Source organism: Theropithecus gelada, chromosome 6 (assembly GCF_003255815.1).
Source record: "Theropithecus gelada isolate Dixy chromosome 6, Tgel_1.0, whole genome shotgun sequence".
In the NCBI taxonomy this organism is placed as follows: domain Eukaryota; kingdom Metazoa; phylum Chordata; class Mammalia; order Primates; family Cercopithecidae; genus Theropithecus; species Theropithecus gelada.
This window is the reverse complement of record NC_037673.1, coordinates 158466125-158490450: the sequence shown is the minus strand read 5'-3', so window position 1 is coordinate 158490450 and position 24326 is coordinate 158466125. Positions and strand designations below refer to the sequence as shown.

Below are 24326 nucleotides of genomic sequence, written 5' to 3'. Positions count from 1 at the left end.
AATATCCCACAGCACCCATGTAAATTTTCTGTGACATCCTAGTGTGTTTCAGTGCACTGTTTGGGAACAGCAGGAGTAGAATTGTTGTATATTAAATAATGTGAAATATTATGGAAATTACATATATCAAAAATTACATATTGTGCTATTGTTCAGTTCAAAGGATAAAGGTGAAATAAATTCCTGTGTGTGCTCACTACTGGTACTTTGAAGCCCTCTATACGGCTCTTTCTGAACATATTATCCTTTCTCTTTCTCACAGAAGAAACTTGTCAAGTATGCTGCTGGGACAAATACCAGAAACACAGGCAGTGATGGTTTAAATTTGACACGTAGAAGCAGAGGACTAGGCTGGGCACGGTGGCTCACACCTATAATCCCAGCACTTCGGGAGGCAGAGGCAGATGTATCACTTGAGGTCAGGAGTTTGAGATCAGCCTGACCAAAATGGAGAAAGCACATCTCTAATACAAATGCAAAATTAGCTGGGCATGGTGGTGCATTCCTGTAATCCCAACTACTCTGGAGGCTGAGGCAGGAGAATCGCTTGAACCCGGGAGGCAGAGGTTGCACTGAGCCGAGATCATGCCATTGCACTCCAGCCTGGGCAACAAGAGTGAAACTTCATCTCAAAAAAAAAAGGAAGAAGAAGAGGAGGAGGAGGAGGAGGAGGAGGAGGAGGAGGCGGAGGAGGAGAAGAAGAAGGAGAAGAAGAAGAAGAAGAAGAAGAAGAAGAAGAAGAAGAAGAAGAAGAAGAGGAAGAAGAAGAAGAAAGGAGGAGGAGGAGGAGGAGGAGGAGGACTATTAGGATGCATAAGAGTCTCCAGACTTTCACAATCCTAGGGAAATGTAACTGAATGCACAGGTTTTGTTGGCAGAAAGGATTTTTCCTCTATATGTGGAACCCTCTTTGGGCAGGTACATGTGTGACAATACGATCAGCTTGTTGCTAAATATTTGGATCTGTTCCCATAGTTAGTCAACACATATGGTCATTCCTTAAACAATACAAATCTGGGTAGTCCAGGAGCCTGTATGATCATCTGGTCTTTTAACAAGGAATCCAGCTGTAGGAACAGCATCTTCTGTGGCCAGCACATTGCTGTGAGTTCAGCCCATTTTACTGAGTGGTCAATACAGCAGGCTGTCAGTCAGTATGATGATGGCAGCAGCACCTCACTGGATTTTTCTATCTTAAATCCAGACAATTCCATGCCTTATTTCCAAGGCCATTAAATCAGGAGATGCATTATATAGCACCTGCAGAAGCTTTAAATCCCACATGTAAGAATGATTATTTATTTTTACCATTTTAGTGTGTGGTAACGCTTTAACTGCAGGCCATTGGCAGGCTTTAAGAATTTAGGTAGCTTGCAGCAATGTGCTTGAACCCACCAATGTGGGAAGCACTTCCAGGGATCAGAGTGAATGAGGTCAAACCAACCAGTAGGCATGCTGGTACTGGGGAAAAATAAACTAAACTACTTGCACTGATCACGAGTCTGAATAATTACTAGCAATCACACTCCGGTCGTAGAAGTCAAAAGCTGAATGTAATGGCCATCGGTGACTATGCTGTATTAGAAGCCAAGTTACAGTTCACTAGGGAGATACTCGCAAGACAAATGAAGGTTTGTGGTCACTTACCTCTCCAGTGAACTCACTTCCAAGCTTTTCCTGAATACTCAGTTACACATGTAAAACAGAATTTCATATTTTTAGGTGGCCTGTAAAAGGTCAGTTTCTCAAGACAATGAGGATGATATATTTCTGACAAAGAAGTATTTAAATGAATACTTTCTCTTGAAAATCATGTTCAAATGAATGAATGAGTGACCTATATAGGTACAGTTGGAATGGAAATATTTTATATCACAGACATATCAAGAATGTGAGAAATATAACAAACTTGCTAAAAAGCCCATGAATACGAGTAATCATATTTCTTTTTCCTTTATTTTAATTAAAAAAAAGAAAGAGCAATGCCTTCAATGAGGGTGCTTTCTCTCAGTAATGCAATACTGCACTTGTTTAAGTGTTGCTACTAATTAGTACATATCCTAATCTACTTGCCTAAATACTAGTGGAGTACTAGTAGAAAATGGTTACTGTATTTACCTGCCTAAATACTAGTGGAATACTGTATCTGCCTGCCTAAATACTAGTGGAATACTAGTGGAAAATGGTTACTCTATTAGTCAGGGTTCTCTTAAAGGGACAGAACTAATAAGATATATACATAGATCATATATATATGATATATATATGATATGATATATATATGATATATATATAATATATATATATAGTAGTCCAGGAGCCTGTACACCCATCTGGTCTTTTAACAATGAATCCAACATTTATATAAATATAGGAACATCACATACATATCATATACATATACATGGGAGTTTATTAAGTATTAATTTACATGATTACAAGGTCCCACAATAGGCTGTCTGCAAACTGAGGAACAAGGAGAGCCAGTCTGAGTCCCAAAACTGAAGAACTTGGAGTCCAGTGTTCGAGGGCAGGAAGCATCCTGCATGGGAGAAAGATGTAATCTGGGAAGCTAGGCCTGTCTCTCTCCTTTTTCAGGTTTTTCTGCCTGCTTTATATTTCCTGGAAGCTGATTAGATTGTGCATATCAGATTAAGGGCAGATCTGCCTTCTCCAGCCCACTGACCCAAATGTTAATCTCTTTTGGCAACACCCACACAGACACACCCAGGATTAACACTTTGCATCCCTCAACTCGATCAACTTGACACTCAGTATTAACCATCACAGTTATATGTGAAAATATTTTTTTCACTTTTTTTAAGCATAGGGCTATTTTGATTTTTTTAGCTAGAATATTTCTGAAGTAGTTGTATAAGGTACATACAATTATTTACTGTATTATATATACATAAATTGATTTTTTATTATTGACTTACGTATTTTTGAATATAGTATAATATGAAATTTAGTTCTCTTGTTGCACATTGCGTCTTCAGATAGGTTCATCCTACATAATTACAATTTGTACCTGTTGACCTACCTCTTCCCATTTTCTCCTCCTCACACTGATAACTACTACTCTACTCTCTCCATTTCTATGTATTTATCATTTTTTAGATTCCACATATAAATAAAGTCATGCAGTGTTTTTCTTTCTGTGTTTGGTTTATTTCACTTTGCATAATGTCCTCCAGGTTCATCTATATTGTCACAAATGGAAGTATCCTCTTACCTTTTAAGTCTGAATAATATTCCTTTGCACCACAATTTCTTTTTTATTGTATATATCTAGAATGTATGTGACTACATATATGCACATATATACACATATGTGTGTGTATTATATGTAATATATATGTTACATAATGTAATATATAAGTTTCAGGATCCTCAAACTTCCCTGGGAGGGTGGAAGAAATAATCATTCTCTAGTGCTTGATGCTCACCAGTTATTAACTCCATGTATACACAAGGCATGTGAGTTCATATTAAAATCCATTTAGGTGTTGTAACTGGAAAATGGTGATTTTTTTTTTTTCCTAAATAATTGCAATTGTACTTTGGAGCATAGGACATGATTACATACACAGTTCTTAAAATCATCACTGGAAAACTTATTTTCAATCAATTGTGAATCATTTCTGTTTTAATGTTTTATTCCTTCAAATTCAAATTTTTGATCTTATATTTCCAGTGTTCAAAAAGACAAGGGGATAGGAGAGGAAGGAAAATAAAAAGAGATTGATCAATGATATTCTTTCAAACGAACAGTTCATTTGAATTGCAACGCTGTGCCAACTATGCCCTTAAAATCACATTTCTTTACTCAAGAGTACGCTTCAATTGTGAAAATAGATCATTTTATTTTCCCTTTTGAGGTCAGCTTGTTACAGATGGAACAGCCCGTTGCTGTGTTTATGCTGAAATGGGTTTTTGAGCTGTGCAGGTGCATAGGTGGTAATACACTCCATGATTACATTTAATTTGTATTTCAATTCCAACTCTCCTGAGCCCTGACTCTACTTTCTCATTTTCTTCTTTTGTAACAGTGGCGCATAGGGCGATGACTATAGATTTTCATCTGTAACTCCCAAAACCCTACTCAGGTTGGTACGCTAAAGCAATCTTTTTTTCTACAATGTTTTTCTTTTGATTTTGTTTCACACATTTTGGTGATCTTTTTTTTTTTTTTTTTCCATGCTCATCTTACTTTGTTCCAGAAACAAGGAATTATCTAAAATTTGGGCTGCCATTACACAAGCTTAACAACTAAAATGATTTAATTCACACAAATCAGATTATATCAAATCTTCTTAACTTCCATATCTTCCAATTAATTACTGTGAAATTCCGTGTGCTAAGAAAATTGTTTTGTTTTCTCAAAATGGGTGAAAAATACTTCTGCATTTGTCACAAAAATACTTCTGCATTTGTCACAGTTGTAGAAGAGGAAAAAGCTGAAATCTGAGCATCGTAAAGGCTATCATCATCAACAAATGTAAAATTTGGAAGATTTTATTAGAGTTACTCTTACACGTCCACCTACCAAGGTTTTCTATCTTCTTGCATTTTAAGCAACATGTGCATGTTTGAAACTATTTATTCTAAATGTTCAATTTAATTCTCACCTAAAGATTCTTCTTCAAATGAAACAATTACATTTTCCCTAAAAATGCAAACATCCTTACTTATAATTAGGCAATACAACTATGAAGATTGAGGGAGCAAAGAAATGTTTATGAATTATGTAAAGAAAATAAGAGCAATTTGAAAAAATTCAGGTGTTGTAATGCATAGAATGTCTAAAAGTGCCAAAATTTACTAAGCACCTTCTAAGACATAGTGTTCTGTGTTTATGTCATATCAATAGATATTTGCTGAGTTATTGCTTTGTTCCTGAAAATATGCTAGCTGCTCTAATACATATGGCTTCTCCTTGCCCTTTTCCTTCTACAGGTTAATATCTCTTGAACCAGTTTTCTTCTCTCTGTTCCTCCTACTACTATCTTGTTCAGATCTCCATCCACAATCTCTCTCTTTTATAACTTTAGGCCTTCAGGATGATCCACCTATAATCCATACCTCATTGTGTTTATCTTTAGTGCAGACCTGCTCATGTCATTCTCCTGTATGAATTGCCCAGTGTCACTCTGTTGTCTTCAGTTTAGCATCCACATTTCTCATGATGATGTGGTATGCATGTCTGGAGTCTGTTGCTCTTTGTCCTTTGCAGCTCCTTTTGCCTACATAGTGCACCTATGCATATTTGTTTCAGAAGAAATTACCTCTCCCGTTTCATAATGTTCTGTTAGGACTGTCAGCAACACTGTTGCTCTAGAGAATGAGGACATGAACCAAACAAGATCAATCAATCTTTTCCAAGAATTGAATACATAATAGAGTGCCAGAAAGGACTAAAGTTGGTCAGAACCGAGTCAATGCAATGCCATGACTGTGCCCTAATGAAGATGTAATGAATCTCTGCTACTGAGATCTCTGGGAACTGCTTTGTTTCTACATTTCTTGTGATCTGACTACACAGCTTCTATTTCAATTATGTGGTTTAGCCAGTGTATTAGTCCGTTCCGATGCTGCTAAGAAAGACATACCCAAGACTGGGTAATTTATAAAGAAAGGAAGCTTAATTGACTCACAGTTCCATGTGGCTGGGGAGGCCTCACAATCATGGCGGAGGTTGAAAGGGAGGCAAAAAAAGTCTTACATGGTGGCAGGCAAGAGGACATGTGCAGGGGAACTCCCCTTTATAAAACCATCAGATCACATGAAAGCTATTCACAATCACGAGAACAGCATGGGAAAGACCTGCCCCATGACTCAATTACCTCACACTGGGTTCCTCCCACAACACATGAGAATTATGGGAGCTACAATTCAAGATGAGATATGGATGGAGACACTGCCAAACCGTATCAATCCACCTCTGGACCTTCTCAAATCTCATGCTCTCACATTTAAAAACCAATTATGTCTTCCCAACAGTCCCCCAAAGTCTTAACTCATTTCATCATTAACTCAAGAGTCCACAGTCCAAAGTCTCATCTGACACAAGGCAAGTCCCATCCGCCTATAAGCCTGTAAAATCAGAAGGAAGTTAGTTACTTCCTAGATACAATTAGTGTACGGACATTGGGTAAATATACCCATTCCAAATGGGAGAGATTGGTCAAAACAAAGGGGTACAGGCCCCACACAAGTCCGAAATCCAGCAGGGCAGTCAACTCTTCGAGCTCCAGAATGATCTCATTTGACTCCATGTCTCACATCCAAGTCACGCTGATGCAAAAGGTATGATCCCATAGTCTTGGGCAGCTCCACCCATGTGGCTTTGCAGGATACAGCCTCCCTTCTGGCTCCTTTCACAGGCTGGTATTGAGTGTCTGCGGCTTTTCCAGGTTCATGGTGCAAGCTGTCAGTGGATCAACCATTCTAGGGTCTGGAGGATGGTGGCCCTCTCTCACAGCTCCAATAGGAGGTGCCCCAGTAGGGACTCTGTGTGGGGACTGCAACTTGACATTTCCCTTCCTCACTGCCATAGCAGAGGTTTGCCATGAGGAGTGCCCCCCTGCAGCAAACTTCTACCTGGACATCCAAGCATTTCCGTATCTCCTCTGAAATCCAGGTGAAGGTTCCTAGACTTCAATTCTTGACTTCTGTGCACCTGCAGGCTCAACACCATGAAGAAGCTAACAAGGATTGGGGCTTGCACCCTCTGGAGCCGTGGCCTGAGTTGTATCTTGGCCCCTTTAAGCCCCTGCTAGAGTAGCTGCGATGCAGAGCACCAAGTCACTAGACTGCACATAGCAAGGGGGGCCTGGGCCCAGCCCATAGTCAAACCACATCAGTCAGTTTAAATTATTTTATTTCTAAAAAGTTATCCATAGTTGAATTTGATTGTTTCCAACAACATTTATTAATAGATCCCTCTATTGCTCTTCAACTTTATCTCTTACCATTTTTCACCTTGTACCTGAGACTTACTGAATTCTCCCTCCTTCACTAATTTATCATCCTTTCATTTGGCTCTAGACATTTGTTCCTCATGTTCCCTTATCATGGAACCATATTGCTTTTATCTGTATTTCTCTAATTACTAAACATCCTCTAGAACTCAACTTCATGTTTTTCAGGAAGACTTCCTTTATGCCTCATACACTCCTACTCTGTGTTCCTATAACCTGCTAATATCATTTTACAGTTTTTGCCTATCTATTGTGAAAAAGGAACTTCAACTGTAGAATCTGTGTCTGTCATCGTCATATTTTATTTATAGTGCCTAGATCACTGCCTCATCTATAAAAACAAATTAGCTAATATTTATTGAATAACGAATGAATAAATGTAAGAAAAACTCATTTAACTCTATACGTTATATAATCATGCTCCAAATTGAATATAATCAAGGTGCAGGAAGCCCGTCCTCTGGTTACTAAACAAAATGAGAGGTATTAATGTTAGGCTAGATAACTGGAAAGGCTGTAGGAATTACATGGTGCTTGATTTCATTGATGGCAGGCAGAATTCAAGGAGTTGTAAAAAAAAATAACGAGAGTATTTTGACCTCAGCATAGCAAACTTTGTATTCAAAATGGTTCTTGTGAAATCTAGAGTTTTTTTTTTTTTTCTTGCTAGGTTTTCATCACTATGCAGATGTCTTGACAAATAAGTTTCACTTCATCTGTCATTTCTGACTTCACTGGGATAATCAGGCCTCATCCAGTCTTGGCATGAATGAGTGTGGTGATTGATTTGTAATGCCTGCCTGGGAAAAGAAGTCAGGAGTGCGAATAAGAACGGTAGGAATTTTTCATTCTACGATGGGATAATGCATTAACTCCTAGTAGCTTTTTGAATTAAATTGTTTCAGAAATTTCCCAAGAAGATGTAGAAAAGGCCAGCTTGACTGATACATCTATAGAAAGCTAATATAAAATTATAGAAACATAAAATTTTTAGCATGCCTCAAACATATCTATTCACTTTACAGATGTGGAAGTCAAGGGCTGGAGAGGGTAAAAGAGCTTGTCCAATATTACCACTAATCAATCAACACTAAAATTTACATTTTTTTCTGATTTTCTAGATAAGAGCTTTCAGCTTACATAATGCAATTCAATTTTTCCTTTTAAATCAAACACTGAATTAATAAATTACTGATTATTTATGATGACTTGCCTAATTTACTTAATTCTTCTCTTTTTAACTTTGTAAAGTATGGTTGATAATTGGATAACATAGTAACTACATACCTGACACATAGTGAGAAACTAATAAGTGTTATCTCATATTTCCTTTGTGATATCTCAGTTCAAGCATAACGGTTAAGCCACTCAACTTTCAAATTACTTAAAAGAATTTTGTGTTAGTTTTGAAGCTTTGGTAAAACCAGCTATGTTTACAGGAGTAGGGCCACATGTTATAAAGGGCCACCCCTTTCATTGTGACTTCTCTAACAAAGCCTTTTCCATTAATAAAATAATCAGTGGTAAGTGGGGCTAGCAAATATAGAATCTGTGTTATAGGCCAGGCACTGAGCTAATTGCTTTGTTAACATTACCTTATTCAATCACCATTGTAATTCCATGAGGAAAATGTCCCCATTTCACAAATAAGGAAGATGAGATTTGCACCAGTTAACTTACCTGAAACTATGAAGGTAACAACCGTGTTTAAAATGCAAAGTCTCCCTTTCTCCAAAGCCAATGCTTTTAATCATCATAACAGACTCTATGAAGTCACTTGCCTTCCTTCTTTTTTTCTTGTGATTTTCACGCAGAAAGTAACAACCTCCACCGTCACTACTTAAACCAGTCTTGAACGAATGTCAGGTCCTTGGGAAACTCTCCAACCTTATCTCCTGTCCTGGCCAGGTGTGCTCCAGGTGAACCATTTGGCTAAGTCAATTTGAACTATTTGGGAGACCTTGGTACCTATGATTCCTTCTTCTTGGAAGATCCTTTCTGTTTTGTCAGCTCCTACTTCCGTGTTGTGGAAAACCCATCTAACCTCCTAGTCCTGATCAGGTATTGCTCCTCAGCACTGCAAACCCTTTGGCCTCAGGTGTTACTCACTCCACTGCATCAGGGTGAGGCCTTTTGTATTTACCTTCAATACATTGCATATGATGTGGTATTAAAACTATTGGTTAACTTCTCTCTTTCTTCACAGATGATGAGATGATGAGTCCAGGAACTCAATATTACTCATACTTCTAGTACTCGTGTCAAACACAGCAAATATAACCAAATGGATGATTCAGAAACATCAAATGATTGCGTAATTAATGATATAATTATTGAATAATTCTATATGCAAGATATTTAATTTAATTTTTCCATGAATTACCTCATTCAATTTACCCAATCTGTCTAGAAACTAAATAATAAATTCCTATTCTAAAAAGTAGGAAAATAAAGCATAGACATGATATAGGATTTAACTTTGTTCACACAAATAGCTAATGTCAACGGACGTTTCAAATTTGTCTCTTTAAAGTACAATTCATACTCCTAAGCACTGCACTTTAGTAGATCTTTTTGTGAATGGGAATAATGCATATATTAAGACATGTGATTTTAGAACATGGTCTTAGTTTCCACAACTGCTCTCCTATTGGAAAAAAATGGCTTAAATAGACCATTTCCTCATTGTTCTCACAATGTGCCCCAGTAGATTCTAAATTGGCACCTTTGTCTTTTTGTTCTCCATCCCAGGATACTCACTACTTCTGGACTGCTTATTCAAGCTTTACCTGTCCATTTGGGGTAGATGGAGGAGCATTTTTTCTTGATTTTCAAGCTCATGAGGGTGCATTCGCCTCTGAACTGACCAGTGCATTCTGTCCCTTCTATTCACTCCCTTTCTTATGGTTTTAGTAAAATTTTGTTGCTATTAAGAGTATAGTCCTTGTTGATCAGAGCTTGGTTTGAAAGTGACTCAACGCCATATTAACATTGCCTCTAATGTGATGTTCATTTTATGTTTGATACGTATCTCTCTGGTGAACCACTTGACCAGAGAGAGTCTTGACAGCCAGTGACAGGTGTGGTAAGGGGCAGATAGGACCTAAGACTGTGGGTACCAGGCAAGGCAAATGAAAGCCTGGTTGCCAGTGAAGAGAGTAAGGGGGATAAGGAAAGATAAACCTTCAATTTAATGGAGGTACTAAGAATTAAAAATAAACCTAAAATGGGAATTCTAGAGTTTGCAAAAGACATTGGGGTGACTGAAGTGTACCCCTAAGGCAGGCATTCGGAGGGAGCCGAGTATTAGTCCAGAGACTTGACCTAGTTCATGCAGGGAACAATCATCTGAAGTACAATAAGAGGTTAAAATCATACGTTCTATTTGAAGTGCCTTTAGAAATCTTTAGCCTTGTGGCTATTTCTGCCCTTTTCTGTGTCTAATAAACAGATTCTTCTTGTGTTGTTGTTGTTGTTGTTGTTTTGTTTTGCTTTTTCTTAGGTTTGTAATTGCTTTGTATTCTTATAGATGAACAGAGGATAATTGACTCCTCCTTAAAAACAGGTCTCCTTTGCCCCAAAATATTTTATATTGAGTGAAGAAGAGCAAAATGGAACAGTTGGGAAGGGAATATTCGCTTATTTTTTCTGCATTATTCTAAGGTGCCCAAACTTCATGCCACCTGGATCATTTAGCAGTCCTGATTAAAGAGCACAGGGCCTGGCAGTCTGTAGAAGTTTGCTCCCTGGTGTTGCCTGGACTGCCTTGGGCTGCTAGCAGCCTTATGGTCTCCAGACAATCTGTCATTTCTGCTGTGTCCCAATAACCTTTGGCAACAGCAAAAGCAAACAGGTACCAAAAGGCTGAGGGATTCCAAGATAGAGAAATTGTCCCTTATTTTAAAAAATTATGTCATCCGTACCATAAGAAGTTATTGAGAAGTTTCATTTAAAATCAAGATCACCTATGGGCTTGTAATTTTTCTGCACCAAAGGACGTGGTTGCTGTTTTTGTTATGCTTTTTACTCTGTCTTCACCAGGTTCTGAGTGTAGAAGGGAACATTTAAATATTTGAGGAGATAACTACATAAGTATGTGTGAGTGATGTTTCTTTTTCTCTCTCTCTCCTGCTGTAAGTATTGAGAGAGAGAGACAAGTACACACACACATACATACATACAAACATACATACATATATACATGTGTAGTTATTTCCTCAAGTATAAGAAAGATAAAGAGTCAAATATCCAGATATATGAAGAAGGCACTGCATAAGAAATCCTAAGTGTTTAGCTTCTACTGAGATCTGTCCAACGTTATAGACTCAGGGGCTCCAAATGCCGGCAAGGTTCAGAAAGATTGTATCAATGAATGAAGCCAGACCTGGGTGCTGGGTGTTGGGGCTCATCAGGGGTGTTGGGAAAGAACCGTAAAGAGCAGAGACATTCATGCCCAATCTGGAAGGGGAAGTAGCTCCTATTTTATTGCAGAATGTCGGTCTAATGTTGCCAGCTTTTCTTTTGATTCCAAGGAAGCCCACAAACTAGAGTGCATACAATTTCTCCTGAGTTAGAAATAGTGATTCTATTTTGTTTTTAACAAAAACACACCAGAAAGCTGAAGCTTACCAATGGTTCTTAATAGAGCCTGTGCCTTTACGGTCAAATTGTTCAAGTGACTCTAACTCTTTTCCATTTATTTTCTACAGTATGTATCTCTAAAATTTTAAAACAGTGATTATTTTTAATATGCCTCAGTTATTACTTTAGTATAGAGATAGATTAAAGCAAGCATAACATTAAAAGATATGAGTGTTTATACATTTTCCCTCAATTCTAGGGTCAATACATTTAGAAAATATATTTTAGAGTGATAATTACTCTCTGTGATGGAAGAATATTTTTTATTCATTGTCTCTTTAAAGTGTGTATAATAGAGTGTTTACGTATTCATCAACTGTGAATTAGGGTTTTCTCTCTTATAATGCCAAAACCTATTTACTGAGGTTTAACTATCTTCTTCATCTGTTATAAACAAAATTTTCCCTTTTTGGGGGGTTCAGCTAAAGCTTCTTGGTAAAAAAATTGGTATGCCAACTCTCTGACATTCCCCTTACAAAGTTCATTTCATTTTTATGCAATCTCTGTTTTAGGTATTGGAATTTATAGTTTTCAGCCTATCTTGCGTAGTGGGAGAATACTGATACTATTTGTTTAAACTTAAAAAAAACATATGGTTGTCTAATTTTCCAAGCCCAGCATCAGCTTTATCTATTTCTCATTCAATTGGCCCTTTCTAATATTTGGGTTGCAGTTTTTCTTTATATAACCATTACAAGTTTACAGCAAATTCCAAATTTTTACTTGTAATTTTCCACATTTTTTCCATTTCCCCCCAGGCATTAGTCAATCAATAGGAAATGATTAAAACTCACATGTGAATACATACCCAAAGAGAAGATATACTGTTTTGGTTCCCAAAAATGAAATTTCACTTGGTTGACTCACTAGGCTCATTGTTGGGTTTTCCAACTTCTCCTACCCTTTAGAGAAATAGGTTTTACTTTCCTTCTTCTAAAAACCACCTGGGATGTACAAATATTTTTGTTCCTACAAAGCAATTCTTATGTATTTTAAAATCAACTCTAGCTTTTTTTTTTTTTTTCTGGCTCTCTTTTGAAACAGTTATGCTGTTACAGTTATTGGCAGAGTTGAAAGAACATGAATTTTTAATTCATGTTTAAACAGCAGCAGAGCATCCTAGTCACTAGCATAAGGGCTTCTAATAAAACTTAGCGTTAAATCCAATCTTTCAGCTGTGGTCTAAAACACCCTCCAGCATATAGCCCCTGCGTATATATCCAGCATCTCCTGCAGTTCTCTATCTCAGTCGCAACACTTCAGCTATGTGTACTTCATTTCCCTTCCAGAATTTTAACAAATGTATCCCAGCCACAGGTCCTTTGCTCTTACTTTTCTCTCCGGCTCATGTATATTATCAGTTGCTGGCTTTCATATCTCAGAACTTATGTTGATTTCCCACCGAAATCATCCTTGACCATCATAGGTGCTATTTATACATAGGTTTATATTATTTGTTGTACTTATCTTAATGATTTAATTACATTTCTATCATTTGTCTAAACCACCGGAATGTAACGTCTATGAGATCAGGAACCTGTATTGTCTTGTTCACTTTGACATTTCCAGTGCTTAAGACAGTGTCTGACAGTTAGAGAAAAATGTTCTCTTTGTCTCTCTCTCTCATATAAGATACATGAAAACTGATAAAATAATTCTGCCTTTTTCTTTTTTCAAAAAATTCCTAACAAACCTAAATAATTCTAAACTCATAAAGTTGTAAGAGTTAGTGAGGTCATGCATGTGAAGTACTTACCAGAGTGTCTGGCAGTGCATTAGGTAAATAAGTAATAGCTGCTGGAGTTATTTTCACCCTGCTGCCAAAGATATGAATGAAAGACCTCCAGAAAATTTCCGGTCAATGTCTTTAAAACCTATATAAAACCTATAGGAACATGTAGCAAATTCTAAGGAAGAAAACAGAGTTTCTCATTCTTAGACTTTGGAGACAGTATTCAGCATTTTTGTTTTTCATCTTTTTTTGTTTTTCAGTCTTTTTAGAACTTTATTTTACATTCAGCTATGTACATGTGCTTGTTTGTTACATGGGCATTACATGCATAATTGTGGGAGTTGGGCTTCTAGTGTATCCATCACTCAAATACTAGATATTGTACCCAATGGGTAATTTTTAAACTCTTACCCCTTTTTCCATCTTTCCCCCTCTGGAGTCCCCATAGTCTATTTTTGTACTGGGCATGTCTCTAATACAACATATAATCTAAGTAACTGGTATTTGTTACCTTATACCACTAGTTCTCAAATATTTTATTTTCAAGGCCCTTTTGCAGTATAATAAATTATTGAGGACCTCAAAGACTTTTGTATATTTTTTGTACCTATCAGTATTTGCTGTTTTAAAAATTGAAAGATAATTTTGGGAGGCTGAGCTGGGTGATCACCTGAGGTCAGGAGTTCAAGATCAGCTTGGCCAACATGGTGAAACCCCATCTCTACTAAAAATACAAAAAGTAGTCAGGCGTGGTGGCACGCGTGTGTAATCCCAGCTACTTGGGAGACTGAGGCAGGAGAATCACTTGAACTCAGGCAGCAGAGGTTGCAGTAAGCCAAGATATCACAAGACTGCACTCCATCCAGCCTAGGCAACAGAGTGAGACTCTGTCACTCACACACACACACACACACACACACACACACACTTAAAAGGTAAACATGCATTTTATTTAAACATAAACTGATTAAATACAAAAATAAATAATATTTTAATGAAAATTATTTTTACAAAAAAAAGTAAGAAGAGCGATATTGATTTATATTTTTGCAAATTTCCTTAAGGTCCAGCTTAATAGAAGAAAGCTAGATTCTTATATTTAATTCTTGTTCATTCTGCTGCAATACATTGTTTTGGTTTGAGTATATGAATAAAAGCTGGTCTCAAATAAATATGTACCTGAAAGTAGAGAAATAGTTAAATATTATTTTAAGATAATCATGAATATTATCTGATATTACATAAAAATTTGACAAATGATTGTTTCTTAAAGGATAGTGTTGATATAGAAGCTGAAATTCTATTTATAAAATTTTCTTACTGTGTTACAATAAAATCCAATAGTCCATCTGAGACATGAATGGATATTTTACCCAAACACATTTAAAAAATTATTCACTAGTCATTTAGAAAATGTTGTTTCAGTCACTGAGTTATATAAATCTTTACTCAAATCCTATTACTGGCAAAAAATACTATTCATTGTTTTTTCAAAGTGATCAGATGACTTCATTCATTTTGAGAAAATGTCTGGCCAATACCCAAATTTGATAGTGCCAGTGGTTTTTTAAGTAAAGATGGTATTCCGTGAAACAAGCCTCCAGATAAGAATTCATACAATTATTTAAGAACTTCTCCTTAAAATAACACAGTCATTCAGCTTTCAGCAAAAGTGTTTTATCAATACTTTCCATTTCATCATACAGAACACCAAGGAGTTGTGGACTAAATGGTTGAGATTCAATAAAATCAATAGTTTTACCTCTTTATCGCCTATACTGTTAAGTACAACTGACTTGTTTTTGTTTTTGTTTTTGTTTTCCCGTGATGGCTGGGTAGTAAATAACATAATGATTACTGTAATTTTGGGTTTGAATGTCTTGGTTTATTTTAACGTTCAAGACGTTTTACCCACAATGCTATTGTCCCATCCATGCAAATGTCAATTGAGTGAAACAAAACAAAAGGTCTTAGTATCCTTAGAAAAAAATAGACTTGACCATATGGATCCCCTATAAAGATCACAAGGACACAAGAGGTCTGTGTAGCACATTACATTATTGCCAAGCATTTGAACACTTATCCAGACAGATAGCTTAATCCTCAGTTCATTTTTACTCATTCAAACAAAGCTCGATTTCCCATTGGAATACATAAAATTATAATACGAAAGAAGCAAGAATAATCATATCTAAATTCGGCTTACCTTTCAAATAAAATGTCACTTTATTAATTCAACTGGGCCATATTGAAGAAAGTTAACAAGTAGTTCTTCAACACTATCTACCATATTAACTACCTAAAATTTTGAGGTAATAAAGTATCTTGATTCTGGAATGCTGGATGTGAATGTTTAATATTTTATGCCTAAACTTACATTTATGGCTATACTGAGACGTTCATGCCACCCATCTCTGCAAAAGGGAACATCATCTTCTACATAATTCACATGAAAAACAGTGTTCTTGAAACAATTTTTAATCATGTTATGAAACCATAAAAATTTCTTATCTCAGTTTCTCAACTTACAATCAAACTAGTGAAACAAGACCCTGCAGGCAAAGGTAAATGTGAGTGAAGATTGGGTCACTGAATTCGTACAAGTTAAAAAAGAAATCTAGGTCACTTGCTCATTGCAAAAATGAATGTAAATTTCAAATATAAATTCTACAGTATGTCAAAATAAATATTCACCTATATATATAAACATCATTTTAAAATGTTTGAGGTGTATAATAATTGGAGAAAACAGTTTGCCAATACAAAAAACCAGAGTTCTTGAATTGTGAGAGTCTGAACTATTTAGACAATAAACTGTCGCCTGAATATTGCTATGCAAATAGCAATACTAGGTGGCATTCTCTGTATTGTCTGATTGGAGTGGAAAAACCTGCTTCTTTATGATTTTTTTTTTCAGGAGTCATTTACACTTAATACTTATTATCTCTGTATTTTCAGCTGTAAACACATCCTGCCCTGATCAAACAAAAGCAAATAATCTTCAATGAGTAACTCTAACTTAATGTAAAATCATGAGGGAGACGCTGAGTCTAGAGAATGAGAGACACCTGGAATAGTTTAGGCAGTAGAAAAGGGTGTTAAAAGCATTCATCTGTTAGGTAAGGTTGCCTTTTTGCTTGATTGCCCCAGTAATCTGCTTCTGGACATCTTTTAGAAAGCTTTTGGCTTTACCAAAAATCTTTTACATCAAAATGGCTTAAATAATAAGGGCATATGTTATCTTACCCAACAAGAAACCCAGGAGTAGAAGAGCTATGCAGTTGGTTAATTCAGCAGATCATCTATGTTATTAAGGTCTTAAGGTTCTTTCCATCACCCCTTTCTACATCTGCATTGTCAGTTTTCTCCTGAGGTGAGTTTCTTATCAGGGACCCAAGATAGCTGCTGCAATTCTAGGAAACACAGTCTTACACAACCATATCCAAGGAGAAAAAAAACCTGCTTTTTCCTCTGTGCCTCTTCAAGGAAATAAGAAATCTTTTCCATAGCCCAATAGGAAACTTCACCTTCACCTCATCTTCTAAATTATGTCACAAGGTCATGACTAACGACTCACTGGCAAAGATAACGGGAGAAGAAAATAAAGTAGGTATTAGTTACATGAGACTTAACTGTTTGCACAGTCTATTTCAAATTATTACCGGAAACCATCCCTTTACCCAAAAGAAAAAAAAAAGGCATTTATTCTGTTCTAGCTTTGTTAAAGTATAACTGATATACAAAAATTGTACACATTTGGCCGGGCGTGGTGGCTCAGGCCTGTAATCCTAGCACTTTAGGAGCTCAAGGAAGGCAGATCACTTGAGGTCAGGAGTTCGAGACCAGCCTGGCCAACGTGGCGAAACCTTGTCTCTACTAAAAATACAAAAATTAGCCAGACATTGTGGCATGTGCCTGTAATCCCAGCTACTTGGGAGATGGGGGCAGGATAATCCCTTGAACCTGGGAGGCGGAGGTGGCAGTGAGCCAAGATCACATCAGTGCACTCCAGCCTGTGGGACAAGAGCCAAACTCCATCTCAAAATAAATAAACAAACAAATAAATAAATAAATAAAATTGTACACATTTAACATACACATCTTGATGAATTAGGTCATATGCATATACCAGTGATACCATCACCACAACCAAGATACTAAATATATTCATCAGCTCCAAAATATTTCCATGCATTGTTTTTGTAAGAACACTTTACATGAGATCTATCCTTTTAAGACATATTACAGTGTACAATATTGTGTTGTTATCTATAGGTACTATGTTGTACAGCAGGTCTCTAGAACGAATGCATCTTGCAAAACAGAGACTTTATACCCATTGAGGAGCAATTCTTCATTTCCATCAACCCTCACACCAAGTCTTGGGCAACCATCATTCTATCCTCTGCTTCTGTGAGTTTGACTGTTTTCAACACCACACATAAGTAGAATAAGGAAGAGCAATTTATTTCTTTTAATTTAGTCTGTCCATCCTACCACCTGCTCTAGTAAATTGACCTTACATGAGGAAAATAGCCTAATCGTGTCTATGGATGAGTGTAATATTTATAATCTAACAAGTGTAGTTTAAGTATAGTTTGGTTAAATGTTAAGGTTATTGTTAGAATAGCAACTTTTACTTTTGCCAGAGTGCATAAAAGAATTATAAGCCTCTGTACGACTTGAAAAGCTGTTCAGTTTAAATAAATAATCTCATAATAGCCTGGTGCGCATTGGAGGACTAGGGCTTTTGAGTCAAAACCCTTCTAAAAGCTTTCAATGGGTAGAGGTAGGAATCTAGTAATATCTTAATGCCACCTGTTAGAATATATTACTTATTCAGACAACATATTTTTTAAGCCAACAAAAAAAAATTGTGATCATTAAATCTAAGTTGGGTTACTCTTTGTGTGGGAAGTATAATTATATGAAATTTATTGATGTTCATACAATAGAATGACCATCTCAAGCTTCTTCTTCTCACTAATCCAGCGCCTACAAAAAATCCTTCACTTGTCTTGGTAACATTGATAGTAATGCATTCTTTAGATATAAACATGTGAAGCAGGAATCTTGGAAATAGCATTGGCTAGAGAATTGAGATCACACTTCGGACATCACCTTTGCCATAGACTGTGCAAATTGGGTAATTCACTTCTCTGTGATGTAGTGACCTCATCTATGATGTGAAGTTACTTGCCTGGGTATACTTTTCAAGTTCCATAACCTGAATTTTCATTCAGAAAATAAGTGATTCTGATTCCTAGTATTTAAATGTTTACAAATGATCCATTTGGGTTCATTTTAAACCTTCATCTTTTTTCCTTTCAAGTAAACAGTACTTTTGTATTTTGGTATTTTTATATAACACCATTCATGACCTAGTATTTTAGTAAATGCAGGCTTTTTGGATGATGATTACATTATGAAGTTGAGTAGGATGATGATGATGCTAGTTTGGTCCAAAGATTATATTTTATCCCAGTGAGATGCAGTTTTATAAAGAAAATAGTGCTTTTATTTCTGCTGCACCCTTGTTAAATGTTTAAACTTCTAATAAATAATACTTCCTTATGTTTTCAAACTTGTGAGAATTAATTATTTTGTTCCAAATGTGGAAGAGCTGTTGAATACCATTAAATAGATTGCTAAACCATTATATAGTACAGTGGGAAAATCTTAGAAATATACCATGTTTTATAGTCACAGACTTTAGTATTTCAAGACTCAGAGTCTCTTATTTAATAAATAAGATATTAGTAAATTTCTTAAATTCAAAGTTGTTTTTTATTTATTTATTTATTTATTTTGAGACGGAGTCTCACTCTGTTGCCCAGGCTGGAGTGCAGTGGCATGATCTTGGCTCACTGCAACATTCTCCACTCAGGTTCAAGCGATTCGTATGCCTCCCTCCCAAGTAGCTGGGATTACAGGTGCCTGCCACCACACCTGGCTAATTTTTGAATTTTAGTAGAGGCGGGATTTCACCATGTTGGCAAGGCTGGTCTTGAACTCCTGACCTCAAGTGATCCACCCACCTCCGCCTCCCAAAATGCTGGGATTACAGGCATGAGCCACAACGCCAGACCCAAAGTTTTAAATCTTAATTGCTTATTGTAGGAAACTTCCTTGATACAGACATTTAGCATAAATATCTGTTGCTATTTAGGTCACTGCCACATTAGAGGAAGCTTAATGACAGATCTATTTCAAAAATTGTTGCTTAGAACACCTTTTCTTCTAGGGCTAGGAAAATTCATATATGTTCCTATATTTGTTTTTAGGGCTGTCGTATCAAATTATCACGACTTCCTGGCTTAAAACAACAGAAATTTATTTTCTTAATTTTCTGGGGGCCAATGGTCAAAAGGTAAGGTGTTGGTCAAAAGTTAAGCCTCCCTCAGTTAAGCCTCCCTCTGAAGTCTCCATGGGGAGGGCCTTGCTTGTTTCTTCCATCTTCTAGTGGCATCAGGAATCTCCTATGGCTGTATCACTCCACTCTTCAGGGCCTTCTCCTCTGTGTATGATGTCTCCGGTCTGTGTTATCTTTCTCTTCCTTCTGATAATGACTTTTAAGGGTCTGCCATTTAATTTAGGGCCAGATAATTCAGGATGATCTCATCTCAAAATCCTCAACTTCATTACATCTGCAAACATCCTTTTTCCAAATAAGGTCACATTGCAGGTTACGAGATTAGAACATGGACATATATTTTGAGGGGCTACCATTCAACCCACTATAGTTCTGCTCATATGTGTCCCAAAGAACCTTCTTTGGCCTATTACGCTACCTGTGTTTTCTTAAGGGGAGAGGTATTCTGAGAGACAGAGCCCAAATTATAATCATATTTGTATTCCTAGTGTCTAAAACATTTCCTGACACATAAGCAATTCATGACATGTATCTATTCAATGAATTAATTTATTACAGTACCTATAGCCTGAAAGTTACATCTCGGGTTAAATCTCTCTCTCTCTTCCCCCCCACCCCACCCCGTTCCTCTCTCTGTCTATAAAGTGTAATAATTAAGACAGCACAGTGAAAAGTTTAATGTAAAGGAGCCAATTCACACTTTTATTTCTTGTTAGAATTTGAGAAATGTGTATTAGTATATTATAATCCTGAATCTGTCTTTAGCTGGGGGCTTATCTATTGTGGCTTCTTATTTTATTTATAAAATAAAAGAATTAATCTAGATAACCTTTTCAATCCATTTAAGCTCATAAAAAATGACCTAGTTTCAATTCTGTTTCTAAGCCTGGTTTGACACTTTATATCTACATAACAATGGGCAAGTTTTATAACATTTTTAAGCCTCCGTTTTCTCATCCATAAAATGCAGATTGTCATCCCTACTTTATAGGAATATAAGAATTAAATAACATATATATATATAATATGTAGCGTAATTCCTGACACTAAGAAAGCAACACATTATTGTGAGCTTTTAATAGTGATTGTTATCCCTGTCATACAATAGTTTATTTTCTGATAGCAAGTTATATTTAGGATACATGGAGTTCAGAGATATAATTGTACATCAATATTTAACTTCTTTCTGGTCATTAGCTAAAATTTGTTAAGGAAATAAAGACCCCTTTTTTGGACCACATATCAAAACTTTATTTAAATTAATTTTGAAATATTTAATTGAAAAAATAGAGATTGTATAGATTTAAGGTATGCAATGTGATGATTTGATATACTTTGTGTAATGACGCATATCAAATTAATTACCTATGCTGTTCATTAGATCCGCTGAACGTGTTCATCTTACACTTAAAGATTGTTCCCTTTGACCAACATCTCCCCATGTTCCTCACCCCCCAATCTTACCTTCATATAGTGCCTTCTTCAAGAAAATAGCTTTTGAATCAAAGTACATTCTTGATTCTTTAATGAGTATTACCTAAGATTTCATAAAAGAAAAACTTCATCCGAACTAAATTTAAAGGAGTTTAATTGAGAAATGAATGATCTGTGAATCGGGCAGCCCCCAGAATCACAGCAGATTCACAGAGACTCCAGCACAGTCACATGGTGGAAGATTTATAGACAAAGGGAAATGAAGTACAGAAATCAGCAGTGAGGTACAGAAACAGGTGGATTGGTTACAGGTTGACATTTGCCTTATTTGAACACAGTTTGAACACCTAACAGTCTATGAATGGTTGAACCATGGCCGTTGGGATTGCCCAAAACCCAGGTATTGTTACAGATACCCATTCCTAAATTAGGTTTTCAATCTTGTCTATTATGCTATGTTACAGTTCATCCACAAGGACTCAAATATGGAAGAACGGAGTCCTTCTCATGCCATATTTAGCTTTCTTTAACAGTTTGAATTGGAAAACAGTTCTGGTATATTATGTTTTATTATTTCTATTTTTGCAGGGGCCATAAAGGGAATTGATGAGGACAACTGACCTCCCAATATGTGGATTCAGTTTCCGTATGTCAATTTACCAACTCCCACTGGTAGTCTGAAGAGATATGGCTACTGGAGAACAGAAAATCACCATTATTCATAAAAAGCAATTTTAAGTGTTTATCTTTTTGTATTTGAATAGCTTTGTTAAAGAGACGTACTCAAGAATACTATGAAGAGACTCTTATTATACTCCTTACCTGGAGATAATTGTGATGCCAGAAATTCAAATTTATATTCAACAATATGGTTTTTCAACTTTGAATATTATAAACATCTAGGCAGTATTTATTGTTTGCACATTTGCCATCCGCTAAAATGAGATTATTCTAAGCATAAATTATACTCTTCATCATTCAAGATTATAAACATTTATAATAATCATACTATTCACGGACATTGCCCTGCTCTCAAATCACTAGAGCTAATAGACAAAGTAGATACAGCTACAAACAGTGGGAGCAAATGTTTCTGGCTGACCTACAAATAGCTATGCAATAATGTAGAGAGGAAAATATAGTCTCACTTATAGTGTCTGAAATTGAGTTTCCTCTTTAAAGGACAAAGTAATTTTCAAAAATATTTGAATATTATTCTGTGTAAAAAAGTCTCTGTTTTAACCGGCTTATTGAATTGTATTTCTTTATTGTGTTTGTATTCACTTTTCCATTTGTGGGTGGAATTTATTATAATTGCCAATTATATACTGAATGAAACAAAAATCTCATAGATTTATTTTAATAAAACTTTAAATTCCTTGTCATTACTAATAAAATGTATATGCTTTCTCTAATAAGGCCATACTTTATTGTTTAAAACTTGTTTTTCCTCTTTGCTCAAGCACATGGATTGTTAATTTAAATTCTAAAATAAAACCAATTAATCCATAAACATGGACTGTGGGTAATGTTGATATTACGTGTAAATTTCTCAGTGGTATTTCGTGGACCCAATAGCATCAGCATTAGCTGGGGACTTATGAGGTGGCATGTGCCTGTAGTCCCAGCTACTCAGGAGGCTGAGGCAGGAGAATCGCTTGAACCTGGGAGGTGGAGATTGGAGTGACCGAGATCGTGCCACTGCACTCCAGCCTGGGCAATAGAGCGAGACTCTGTCTTAAAAAAATAATTAAAATAAAATGAAACAAAATTTGCAAATTTATGGGAACTACCCCACCCCAGGCCTATTGAAACAAAAAGTCTATAGGTACGGTTTAGCAATCTGTCTTTCAACAAGCCATTCTGGGCAACTCTAATGCATGCTACAGTTTGAGAACCACTGGTCTGTGGCTTTCCAGGACACTCAGGTGCTGTATTATCTTATTCCCTACAGGGAACATCTTTGTTCAAGTGTGGAAGTATGCACACAGTGTGTAAAGAGGTGGGTTGAATCTTTCTACAAATATTTTAAATAAGTCACCTGCCTCATATATTTTGACTAGATTATTTAGATATTTGGATCCGTACTGACCCTTACCCCTACCTCTGATTTACAGATAAGAAATTCCTACCCTATTTTATTATGTGTTTTGTTTGGCCCATTGGTGATTTTTTTTCTCAGACTCAATTTTAATTATTTGTTGCAATCTAAAATTGGGGGCCTTATCTTAATAGTTAATCTAATTTTGCAAGATAATACTATAGGATAGGAAGTATGCCTGATTCTTTTACATACATTTGGTATCAGTGATGCCTCAAAACAGTTCTTCACATTAACTATCATTATTTTTGTAGCTTTAATGCATTAAAACTTACTCAGTATAAAAGCCACCTACTTAAAATGTACAACTCAAAAATTTTCAGTAAATTAATAAAGTTGTGAAGCCATGACCACAGTGCAATTTTAACACATTTCCATTGTGCCAAAAAGATCCCTCATGCTCAATTCCAACCAGTTCCCACTGCCACCCCCAGTATCAGACATGACAATCTGCTGTCTCTACATTTCAGGACATTTAATGTAAATACAATTATATAATATGTGGTCTTTGTGTCTGGCTTCTTTCACTTAGGTTTTTTGAAGTTTATCCATGTAGCTTGTATCAACCTTTTGTTCCTTCTAATTTTGTTGAATAACATTTTGTTTATCCATTAATTAATGTATGGGCATTAGTGATATTTTCAGTTTTAGGTTCTTATGAATAATGTCTCTATGAATATTTGCATGCAATTCTGTAAGAATGCATATTTTAATTTTTTTTGAGTAGTAGAACTGTTGCAATATATGGTAAGTTTATGTCTAACTTCATAAGAAACTGCCAAACTATTTTCCAAGGTGGCTGTACATTCTCACCAGCAATGTATACATGTTTCAATTTCTCCACATGGTCTTCAACACTTTTTATAGTCTATCGTTTGATTATAGCCATTCTATGGATATAAAGTTATCACAGTGGCTTTAATTTGCATTTTACTAATGATTAATGGTAATTAACATTTCATAGGCTCATTAGTCATTTGCGTATACCTACTTAAATATTTAACCCATTTTTAGAATTGGTTGTTGATTATCTTATTATATAGTTCTATAAGTTATTTATAC

The 24326-nt window shown here is 36.0% G+C and overlaps 1 long non-coding RNA gene across 1 annotated transcript in view; it reads left to right on the top strand.

Annotated features, from left to right (window-relative positions):
- Positions 1–22332, top strand: part of LOC112626962 — a 91005-nt gene extending 68673 nt beyond the window's left edge. Inside the window, exons 2-3 of the long non-coding RNA XR_003119999.1 lie at positions 8798–9044; positions 21752–22332. This is a non-coding gene — a long non-coding RNA (uncharacterized LOC112626962). The remainder of the gene's footprint in view (positions 1–8797; positions 9045–21751) is intronic.
- Positions 22333–24326: the final 1994 nt, after the last annotated feature.